Genomic DNA, 12,501 nt, shown 5'->3' with positions numbered 1-12,501 from the left:
TATATCCAGTATGTAGTTAAACTAATTATTTTTTGTGATAGAACTAAGAATGTGAAGGAAAGATTTTGCTAAGAAAAAAAAAATCTGAAAATTCAAAGGAACCAAGAAAACATATGGTCATAAATTTGTAGGTTTTCATTGTTTAGCCAAAAAAAAAAATAAAACAAAGTAAATGACTGTTTAAGGAAAAAAATCATATAATTTCTAACTATGCATATGAAGACTGTTAACAAGCACTATTTATAGTTATTTAAGCACTAAAAATGTATTTATTCTTTTATTATACTGGTGATTTAATTATGTATAGTTAACTGATGATTTCCAAAAGTTGGGTGTGGCTGACTGACTATGATAAGAAAGTTCTAGGGTTTGGACAACGGTTTCTTGATTCTGCCCACCTACTCTTGCTGAAGCAGCATTCCAGCAGATGCTATGTGGAATAGTGTGAACACCTATCTGCTCTCCTGTGCTCCAGGTGGTTATTTGGAAGGTTTTTTAGCATTTGAAGCACAGTGATGTGCATTTACTGTCATAAGCACTCTTTTCCACTTCTTTATTTAGTTATTAAACTGTGATATCCCCCAGTCATGCAGAGTTTTTTTAGAATACAGGTACAAAGAAAACTGATGAATTTTCTTAGCTGGAGCCCACCAATGCTGAAATCAGTGGCTCTCCAGAGACTGTATGTAAATGACACAGGGATATGTTAGGTTGTTGGGAGGTCAGTTAACCACTTTAAACTCAATAATGTAAGGTAAAACAGAAAACAAAAATTATTTGGTGGTCAAAAGAACATTGAGAGCACTCTTATTGCACATACTTGATGTAGAGTGCAGATATTGTAACAACACAATGTGGGAAGTTAACCCATAGATATGTTCTCCCTTTTGTTTGAAATTCCACTTGCTTTTTATTCTTTGTCCATTTTTGTATGCTACTGTTTTTTTTTTTGTTTTTGTTTTTTTTTCACAAATAGCATTAAATGAAAATAGTTCTGAGAGCTTTATGACTTTGGAATAAAAATCATTTTTGTAAAGTCAAAGTTTGGCTTTAAGGCATATTTAGTGGAAATGTTGTTTTTTGTGGTTACTGTGTGACAAATACAGAAAATGAAGCTTTCTTAAAGATATACTTCTGGGAAAGCCAGCTGACACAGATTTTTGAACCCATGCCTGTCACAAATCAGATTTAATTTTACAAGACATCTTTTACAGAACAGATCCTTTTTTTCTGCTAACTCAAAAATAACTTTGCTTTATGCTTCCTTAAGCCATGATGCAAACAGACACACTAAAGATTCTTGGGTGAAACATTTAGGAGTGTTATATTTTTAGGGTGGATCTTTAAAAAGCTTTTTTAAAAATGTTTTCTTTTTACTAAGCATCACATGATGTCAGATGGCTCATATTTGTAAAAATACACTGTATTATTTATTTTTCTTGGGACTTTTAAAATGTTTAATATCGATAAGAATTCAGATTACACTTTCACATTTTTCACACCATTCACATTTTGCATATAGGCAGGCAACATTTGTCCAGCATAGAAGTAAGTTAAAATTGTTCATTAAATCAGAATAGCAGCTATGTATTAGGGAAAGTGTTTTTCGTTCAATAAGTTTGGAAATGTACTTATTGTTTTTGTCATACCTTTTATTTTGTGATGTTTTTCCTCTAATAACTGCTTTTATAGTTATCCAGTGCAACCTGCTAATTAAACTACATACAAAAACAAAAGAAAAAGTGATTTTAGCCCAAACAACCAGATCATTTGCATTGTAATTCCCTTAAGATTGTAAAATGGCAAAGTCGGTTTGCTTTGGATAATATGACATAAATAGGTTTGAGAATATAATTCAATAACTATAAAAGCACATAGAAGAATAATCCTTCTGTTCCCCATAGTAGCTACAGTATGCATAAAAATTGTGCATTCTGACAGCTGTGCTTTTTTGTGTAATGTTTTTAGTAGCAAGATATGTAAAGTTCTGTTTTTGTTATATTGATTAAAAACATGAAAAATGCAATGTAATAGTATAAAAGTTCTACAAAAAACAATGTCATGTGATGTAACAGAACGTGCTACCCACGTACATGGCTGTTCCATACCCAGAATAATGCTTGCACTCCAAATGCATTAAAAAGTGGCACAAGTACTGTTAAGAAACCAGTGTAAAACACAAAGTAATATGAAGTAAAACATTTTTCATTTCTGGTCCTTCCTCAGCGTGACAAGAACTCCTTTCTTCTGAGTGGAGTGCCTCATAGAGTGCTGTCCACCTCCAAAGCATTTCCTTCTTTACATGGTTTCTCTTGCTTGCTCTCGCCCTCTTCATTCCATCCATGGCTTCTTTTCCTGTTCCTCTTACCAGTGAATCATTGTCCCCATGCACCTTTCTTTTCTGTGTTCAACTATGGCTCTATAGTGAAATATCTTTAAAACCCCAGTTAGGATTATTCCTGCCCAAGTCTGAGAATCACATCAAGGCAAATGACAGCCTCAGTATTGCTGTTGGAATGCCTAAGAAACTCAGAGTATTACTGCACCACTAAGTCTTCTGTAGTTTTTCAAATTTTCAACTCTTTGAAGGGCAACACATGATGAGTGTTTGCTTCCTCCCTGCAGGCAGTAGGGTTACAGCTGACTCTCTGATAGTTTTAACTTTAAAATGACTACTGATCTGAAGTTGTGTACTGTCCTCTTCCTGTTAAAAAGAGTTTTGCCCTCCTGCCAACCTTGTAGAACCTTCAGTATAGGCAAAGAGTTCCAGGTACAGCACTTGCTTCTTATCCTCTAGAGCAGAGGTTCACAGTGTTTAATCAATGTTCAGTCCTCTGGGCCAACGGTGGTTGCAGGTTTTAGTCCCAACCCACTTCTTCTCTTAATTGGACTCCCACTGCAAGTAAGCTGTCATTTCCCAGTTTCTATGTTTTTTTACAACCAGGTTATGCTACATTTTTATTGAATGAAAATGTATTAGATAGGTAAGATTTTTTTCTTTTAATTTTTGTTTTTTAATATTTTGGTTATTTAGATGCTTATTTACTAATAAGCACACAGCTGGGTAACAGTTGAAATAGCCTCTCCTTTCAGAGTAATTTGTGCTGGTGTCTGCTCTGCTCATCAGTAATTTTCTGTATTCAAATACAAGTACGGAAAAAGAGAATTAAAAAAAATCTAACATTTAAAGAATGTAGGAAAAATAAAAATGTCTTAATTTCCTTTAAGTTTATGACTGACACTACTGCAACATTCTAAATGCAAAATAAAAGGAAGAAACAACTCAGCTAACTAAACAATGAGATGGATTAAAACTAATAATGATTACATCTTGCCTGAATAAGGGGCCTGAGTTGCCTCGAAAGCTTGCATATTTTAATCTTTTTAGTTAGCCAATAAAAGGTGTCATTTTGCTTGGCTTTTCTCAGCTAACGATGAGTAACTGATTGAGAAACTGGTTGAAACAAAAGCCTGTAGCCACAAGGGTTTAAATGTTGAGACCCACTGCTGTAGATTCCTGCAGTAACATTGGCTATTAAATCCCAAGTCAAAACTCTTCTGTTTTAATGCCAAATTAACTTTCTGGTCTTTTGCTCGGAAAACTAGTTTACAGTATATAAATATGAGATTATGCAGCCTTTGAGCCCTTGCACCATCTCACCTTCATACTCTAAGCTTAAAGACCATTAACTTGAAGACCATTAAAGACTATAAACTATTTGAACTGTCTTCTTGGTTCACTTCTGGCTATGATCAGAATCTCTTTTGGTGTTATAAAGTAAATTTTGAAGTAAATGAAGATTAAGATATGAATAAAAGGTTTCACATTACGAAGAGAATTAGCATAATCAATCCTTGCTGTTAATTTAAAATAAACTTTTCAACTAGAACATGAGACACAGAATTAAGGGTTGATTTTGCACAAAATTTTAAAAGTATTTCTTCACATAAAGAACCGTAAACAAATGGCAAGGATAACTTTATTTATTATTTGAAACCACACACAGTTGTAGTACAGAGCAGAATGAAATTGCATCACCTGGTCCAATTATGTTCAGAAATTGACATAAAAAATAAAAAAGAATAACAACTAACATAACCAGAGAAAACAACCAAGTAAGGCAGTGTATTGTACAAATCTGTACTAATAAAAGGCAAAGCCCTCACTGACTCACTCACTCACTGACTGACTCACTGACTCATCACTAATTCTCCAACTTCCCGTGTAGGTAGAAGGCTGAAATTTGGCGGGCTCATTCCTTACAGCTTACTTACAAAAATTGGGCAGGTTTCATTTAGAAATTCTACGCGTAGTGGTCATAACTGGGACCTATTTTTTCGTCCATATACTATAATAGACTTCTGCTTGAAAGAGGAAGACGAGCTGTTTATTGATGCAGTAAGAAACGGATCGATGAATGAAACCTGTTATCTTTACAATGATTGACAAACACGGAATGTAACTTGAACACAATACATCCTACAAATACGAACCTGATTGAAAGAAATAATGATAATCAAATCCTTGATGACAGCAACACTCATAACGGTCACAAAACTATTACATTCACAATCATGTTACGTTATTTTTAAAATGTTTCCTTTTCTTAGCACAAGCACAGCTGAGAAGCTTCGATGCATGTACTCCATAACGCATTAAAAAATAACGCATTTAATCACACTTTCAATTCCAAGCAAAGGGGAACTTTTGTCAGTGCATGATTTCCTGGTACATCGATTACATTGATGCACACATCAGAGCTACAAATATGTTAGAGTCGGAATAAAGCGCGTTCCTACGACTGATCGGAGGAAAATTTCATTTCAAAAGACTACCCGATGGAAGCCTTGATAAAAGCATGGTTTTGTGCACACTGAAAAGCAAGCAAAATTAGATGCATTACAGAAAGCGGACTTTGTGGCTCTTACTGGGGATCATTGGACTTCTGTGACCGTTAGTAATTCTAATTACATCTAATTACAAAATGTTCAATGATCACACTGTTTTAGCCTAATGTAAAAAATAATTTTGGCTAAGGTTACTCAGAGTTTAAAGGTGAAGCTGGTCAAATTACCTTTTATGTTTCTGCCTTATTTTTTTAAGAAGAAAAACTGCACTTTATGTTGAAATTTTTGTTATTATTATTTAAAGACAATACAATTCCGAAAATGTACTTAAAGTACTTAAAATACCACTTTATTTTTAAGTCTGCCCAATTTTAGCCAGGGATGATATTTTTGTTTCTGTTTTGAATTGAAATGCAGTTTAAAAGCATTTTTTTTTCTGAAATTAAAAGAGCTTGAGTTTACAATATTCATGTCCATGTCTATTATTTGATTCTGTCGCCCACTAAAACCCTTTTAAATTAAAAAAAACCATTTACGATTTGGGGCAAATTTTCATGTGTGATTACATACGATTAATCAAGATTAATTATTACACAGCCTCTAATTAATTAGATTAATTTTTTTATTCGAGTCCCACCCTTAATATATATATGTAGATATATATATGTAGATTTGTATATATATATTTGTATATACAGTATATATATATATATGTATATATGTATGTATATATATATATATATATATATATGTGTGTGTGTATATATATATGTTTATGTATGTGTGTATGTATGTGTGTGTGTATATACACTCACCTAAAGGATTATTAGGAACACCATACTAATACGGTGTTTAACCCCCTTTCGCCTTCAGAACTGCCTTAATTCTACGTGGCATTGATTCAGCAAGGTGCTGAAAGCATTCTTTAGAAATGTTGGCCCATATTGATAGGATAGCATCTTGCAGTTGATGGAGATTTGTGGGATGCACATCCAGGGCACGAAGCTCCTGTTCCACCACATCCCAAACTTGCTCTATTGGCTTGAGATCTGGTGACTGTGGGGGCCATTTTAGTACAGTGAACTCATTGTCATGTTCAAGAAACCAATTTGAAATGATTCGAGCTTTGTGACATGGTGCATTATCCTGCTGGAAGTAGCAATCAGAGGGATGGGTACATGGTGGTCATGAAGGTATGGACATGGTCAGAAGCAATGCTCAGGTAGCCCGTGGCATTTAAACGATGCCCAATTGGCACTAAGGGGCCTAAAGTGTGCCAAGAAAACATCCCCCACACCATTACACCACCACCACCAGCCTGCACAGTGGTAACAAGACGTGATGGATCAATGTTCTCATTCTGTTTACGCCAAATTCTGACTCATCAGACCAGGCAACATTTTTCCAGTCTTCAACTGTCCAATTTTGGTGAGCTCGTGCAAATTGTAGCCTCTTTTTCCTATTCGTAGTGGAGATGAGTGGTATCCGGTGGGGTCTTCTGCTGTTGTAGCCCATCCGCCTCAAGGTTGTGCGTGTTGTGGCTTCACAAATGCTTTGCTGCATACCTCGGTTGTAACGAGTGGTTATTTCAGTCAAAGTTGCTCTTCTATCAGCTTGAATCAGTCGGCCCATTCTCCTCTGACCTCTAGCATCAACAAGGCATTTTCGCCCACAGGACTGCCGCATGCTGGATGTTTTTCCCTTTTCACACCATTCTTTGTAAACCCTAGAAATGGTTGTGCGTGAAAATCCCAGTAACTGAGCAGATTATGAAATACTCAGACCGGCCTGTCTGGCACCAACAACCATGCCACGCTCAGTATTGCTTAAATCACCTTTCTTTCCCATTCTGACATTCAGTTTGGAGTTCAGGAGATTGTCTTGACCAGGACCACACCCCTAAATGCATTGAAGCAACTGCCATGTGATTGGTTGATTAGATAATTGCATTAATGAGAAATTGAACAGGTGTTCCTAATAATCCTTCAGGTGAGTGTATATATATGTGTGCCAGCAACACTCATGACAATGAAAACACAATTACATTGTCAATCATGTTACGTTATTATTAAAATGTTTCCTTTTCTTTTTCATTACTTCTTTAACACACTACTTCTCTGCTGCGAAGCGCGGGTATTTTGCTAGTGAGTTATATACTGCACTGTTTTAATAGACTAGTACTGTATAATGAGACTGATCATTGTTTAAAAGTCTAATTTGCTGAATGAAACTTTTATGGAATCTTGCAATTATGTGCCAAATACTTCTGTACCGCTAGCCAAAGGGCAGAAAGGAAAACAGTTCATTGTGGCCTCTGACAATGTTTGTGGACCTGTTTTGGTAGCATTTGCTGTGGAGTCCCTATTTGAGAGGGAGCAAGGTCCCAGTGATCTTCATAACTGCTCTCACCACTATCTGCAGGAAAATACCAGACAGAGATGCAGGTGTTCAATATACCTTGTATACTGCTTCTTATGTGCTGTAGAAAGTGCAGTTGCTTCTGTGCCCCCTTGACTAGGGAGAAGGTGTTTTGGGTCTAGAAGAGATCATTTGTTATCTCCACCACTTGGAACTTTGGACTTCTAACTGACTCCATATTTGAGTTGTTGATAGAGAGGTGAAGGTGGGTAGCATGGTTATCCCTAAAGTTAGCAGTGATCTCCTTTGTTTCCATATTCATGGTCAGGTTATTGCTCTTACACCAGTCCATGAGATGTTTGACCTTCTCTCTGTAAGCCATCTTGTCATTACCACAGATGAGGCCTGTCTCTGTTGTGTCATCTGTAAACTTAAGGTGGTTCATGCTGCATCTTGAGCAGCAGTTATAAGCCATCAGGGTAAAGTGTAGAAGACTGAAGATGCAACCTTGAGGGACATCAGTGTTCAGAAGGATGGTATTTTTTGTGTTATTTACAACTTGGACTTACTGGGGTTTGTCTATCAGAAAGTCTAATATCCAATTGCGGATGGTGCTTTCCAGGCCCAATAAAGCTTGTTCATGGGGGACTGAGAGGTAATTGTATTGAATGTGAAGCTTGAAGTCTAAGAATAGCATCCGCACATACATGCCTCAACTTTCCAGGTGTTTTAGGCTCAGGCAGAGTATAGTGGCTATGGTGTCTTCGATGTAACAATTGGGATGGTAAGCAAACTGGAGGAGATACAGTATTAGGAAGAGTGGAATAAATTACCATATAGTGTGGTAGGGGTTTAGCACTTTGCAGACCTTCAAATGTTATTTTGGAGAATCTAAGTGAATAAGATTAGAGAGCTTTTTGGGCTGAAAGGCCTATTCTTCTCAAAGTCAATTCTAATTTTCTAATGTCCTAGTACCATCAGGACACAATGAATTCTGTTTGTCATTAAGGTTACTGCTCGTCTAGACCTTAAAGGGCCAGGCAACTCTCTCTCTTCCTCTACCTATTACGCTTCCAGAGCTTTCAGTACACATACTGTGTATAGTGTGTTCTCTATTGTAACAATGCCATATCTCTTGTAATGGTGTTTAGATTTGAAAATCTATTTTCAGTTCCTTTTTTTCTTTTAAGAACATGCTGTGTGTTACTACCACTGAAGCATAATCTTTCTCTCCATCTTATATACTAACTATGTTATGTCCATATTTGATGCCAGTGTTTACCTTTTTTATCTCCGCACAAACTCATTGTCAAAGAGTAACCCGACAGAATCCATTTGAGGGTGGAAACAAGTATTAACTTCTCATCATTAGGGAAAAATGCTAACTCACAAAAAATGTCTATTCGTTTCTTAGCATTATTACCCATACTTTCTCAGTTTCTTCTAAATCCTTTTTCGTTGATGTATATAAGACATATACTTAAATAAAATTACACACAGGTATGACAAGAAAATGCACACTGCAAAATCCATAATTAAGAAACAGTACTATATGAGCCAATTGTGAATTACATGATTAAGAAATGTTTTGAAAGTGGGAATAACTTAAACCATGTACTACCCACAAAATTGTATTCGAGTTCAAGAATCTGTGCATTTATTAAAAAAATCATTTCAATACATATTTACTCCCATATTATCAATTGTTGCAGAATATTACGAAAGTTTGAGTGTGACAAGTGCAAGCCAGAAATTAACCCTGGGAAAGGGACTGACTGACTGTCTATGTTTAAAATTTTCCCACACTTTGATTCACTGAAACAGCTGGGTTTTTGCATTATTTTTAAATGTTTGTCTAACATCTTTTTATATATAATTTTAAATTGTACTGTTTTTGAACATTCTTAGTCTAAATAATGAGTTCATGCAGTGTAAAATAAAGCTAATTAGCCATGTTTAAAAGAGGTTGATGAACAGCTCTTCAGAGGAAGGGGTTTAGAATCAGGTCAAAATGTTAATCTAAATCATAAATCACTGAAACCTCTCTTTGCATTCGGAAGTGTGCCCAACTGTTAGTAAGCATTCCTCAGTGCTGTTTGGTTATTTTTCAGATCGAATTACAGCTGCTCTTCAAAAAAATCAAGTACAGGACAAATGTTTTTGAGTAACTTTAGAATTTGATAATTATAGTTTTGCTTTTTTGATATTATGTTAAGGAACTGATACTAATAACTTCAACCTGCTAGGTGTTTTAAAAGCCAAACTAGGTATAGATAATTGTTGTGCCATCTGTTTGAAATGAATAATCTTAGGGTTGTACTGTTTCTCATCATAGAAAGGCAATTCTTTGAACAAAACAAAGTAACATTTTTTTATGTTTCACTTTGCAACAAGGGAAAAACCTGGAGTATAGATATATATAAAGTGATCAAATCATATTTTAGAACTGTTTTGGGCGCTATAAATGTTATGTATTTTTGGTGTATATTCAAGTGTGCAAAAATAATTACAAAATTTCTTTGATGGCGATTTTTTTTCCTCATTCAGTGGAGAAGTACCTGAAACGTTGCTCTAGCCTCTCACTATCTGAAATATACTTAATCTGAAATAATTGAGCTCAAGTCTTTTTTATTTCATTAATCCTCAACACTATCTAAATTTGAACACATCAATATTAAGCAGTGTTTTCAGTGTATTGGTCATATTTTTGTGCTTTACTTTAGAAAATATGCCAGTAAAAGAGAAACTTAGAAACTTACAAGCAACTCTAAGTAGGGCTAATCTCTAATATAGGTTACATATGTTGGTAATACTGTAGTTTATATGCTACACAAAATGCTGTGTAGCAAGACTTCAACAAATGCTTCCAAAAGAGCCAAAAAGTTCTATCTGTCTCATCAGACCAGAGAATCGTATTTCTCACCATCTCAGAGTCCTTCAGGTGGCTTTTAGCAAACTCCAAGATAGAACTTTTTGGCCTTAATTCTAAGCGGTATGTGTGGAGACAACCAGGCTCTGCTCATCACTTGTCCAATACAGTCCCCACAGTGAAGCATGGAGGTGGCAGCATCATGCTGTGGGGGTGTTTTTCAGCTGCAGGGACAGGACGACTGGTTGCAATCGAGGGAAAGATGAATGCGGCCAAGTACAGGGATATCCTGGACAAAAACCTTCTCCAGAGTGCTAAGGACCTCAGACTGGGCCGAAGGTTTACCTTCCAACAAGACAATGACCCTAAGCATACAGCGAAAATAACGAAGGAGTGGCTTCACAACAACTCTGTGACTGTTCTTGAATGGCCCAGCCAGAGCCCTGACTTAAACCCAACTGAGCATCTCTGGAGAGACCTAAAAATGGCTGTCCACCAACGTTTACCATCCAACCTGACAGAACTGGAGAGGATCTGCAAGGAGGAATGGCAGAGGATCCCCAAATCCAGGTGTGAAAAACTTGTTGCATCTTTCCCAAGAAGACTCATGGCTGTATTAGCTCAAAAGGGTGCTTCTACTAAATACTGAGCAAAGGGTCTGAATACTTAGGACCATGTGATATTTCAGTTTTTCTTTTTTAATAAATCTGCAACAATTTCAAAAATTCTTTTTTTTTTGTCTGTCAATATGGGGTGCTGTGTGTACATTAATGAGGGAAAAAATTAATTTAAATAATTTTAGCAAATGACTGCAATATAACAAAGAGTGAAAAATTGAAGGGGGTCTGAATACTTTCCGTACCCACTGTATTTGCAATAAAGCCTTTAGAATACTTAAATACTTTACTCATTTGACATAGTGTACAATTTATTTCAGTACAGTTTCTTTTGTTACTTGTTAAAACATATATAGCTGTAATATGTGGCTCAGATTATTTCATAGACCACCCATAAACTTTATCCCATTGTCTGAGAATCTATTTTGTGAAATACTAGATGCATACTAGTCATACTATAAAAGGGTTTAATGTAATCAGTCACTATTAGGATAAAGTGAACATTAAGTCCAAATATACTGAATTTCCCCTTTTAAATAATGCATCCTTTTAAGTAATGAAAAAGTCATTTTCATAAGGCACAATTGTGAGAGAATAAAGTTAGAAGTTTCCCATTGAAGGCATTTTTATATTTTTAATTTCTGCTTATGTGTGTTACTACTATAAAAAATCTGAACTATTTTTCAAATTTCTATTGAGTGCAAGTAATTTACTTCTTGAAAATGCTTAAGAGCTTTAATTATATATAGGTAATTTGAAAACAGTTTTCAGATGCAATATTTGGGTCTGTGCTTTGTCTGAATGATGTTGATATTGATAAATGAGCAGTAATGGCATTCCCACAGCTTAAATTAAAACACACATGGCAGAAAGGTGCCCATAAATGCAGCTTGCTGACAGATCTGCTAAACTGTTCAAAGCCATTTTTAAGTTTACTGTATTTGTTTTCTTTCTGAATAGAAAATATCAACTGCTTTATAAGGTACTGCTGTTTTGCACTCATGCAGTGAAAATTATATATTCTTGTTCTCTGAACTGGATATATATTATGGGACTTTAAAAAGACAAACATAGTTAAATTGCAGGTTATATTGTAGCACTTTGAATAACAATTAAATAATAAAATACAATGTGTGCTTGCCCCCCTTAAGAGCTGGCATCTTCCTTTTGCCTGATGCTGCTGCATACATAGATCGAGCAGATTTAAAAATGAACCAGTGGATCGCAGTGAAAAAAACAGTATTTGAAATAATTATCATGAAATTGTTTCATAAGCGGGGATCTCACAACCTACACATAGTCCTTTTCGCTTTACATATTTTAGTTACAATTAAGATATTGTTAAACCAGGTATTATTTTGCTATATATCAACAGTTTGCTTGCAAAGCAGATACAATATTTGTAATGTAAAGTAGTAAAGTCAGTGAATCTATAAGGAGTGTACATTACATTATTTGTAGCAAGCAAGCAGGTCATCATGAAACAGAAGAATAAACAGACTACTGGAATTAATTGGACATTTTTGATTGTTACTCAGTAGCAGCATGTTTCAGTTTGTGATCTGCCTATCTAGTTTTGTTATAGCAGACAGAGTGTATTTGCCCTTGTCTGGGATCATTGACTGATTTTTGAGCTTGCTATTTACCACTGAAAGTAATACAGTTTTATAGCTGTCTCTGCTTAGGATTTTTTAGGGAGATGTGCCCAGCCACACCTTACCTGCCTGTGGCCATTTCAACTTTTTTGATTGTCTAATGGTTAGGATTAAGTGCTTACTCCATAACAGCCAACATTCCATCCCTACCACT

At 35.5% G+C, this 12,501-nt stretch overlaps 1 protein-coding gene across 1 annotated transcript in view; it reads left to right on the top strand.

Moving 5' to 3' along the window:
• ldah (lipid droplet associated hydrolase) overlaps positions 1-12,501 on the top strand; it is a 260,977-nt gene that overhangs the window by 117,601 nt on the left and 130,875 nt on the right. The gene's annotated exons all lie outside the window — the stretch shown is intronic.

This window comes from Polypterus senegalus, chromosome 3 (assembly GCF_016835505.1).
Source record: "Polypterus senegalus isolate Bchr_013 chromosome 3, ASM1683550v1, whole genome shotgun sequence".
Taxonomy (NCBI): Eukaryota; Metazoa; Chordata; class Cladistia; order Polypteriformes; family Polypteridae; genus Polypterus; species Polypterus senegalus.
The sequence above is the reverse complement of the archived record's forward strand: the minus strand, read 5'-3'. Positions and strand labels throughout refer to the sequence as shown.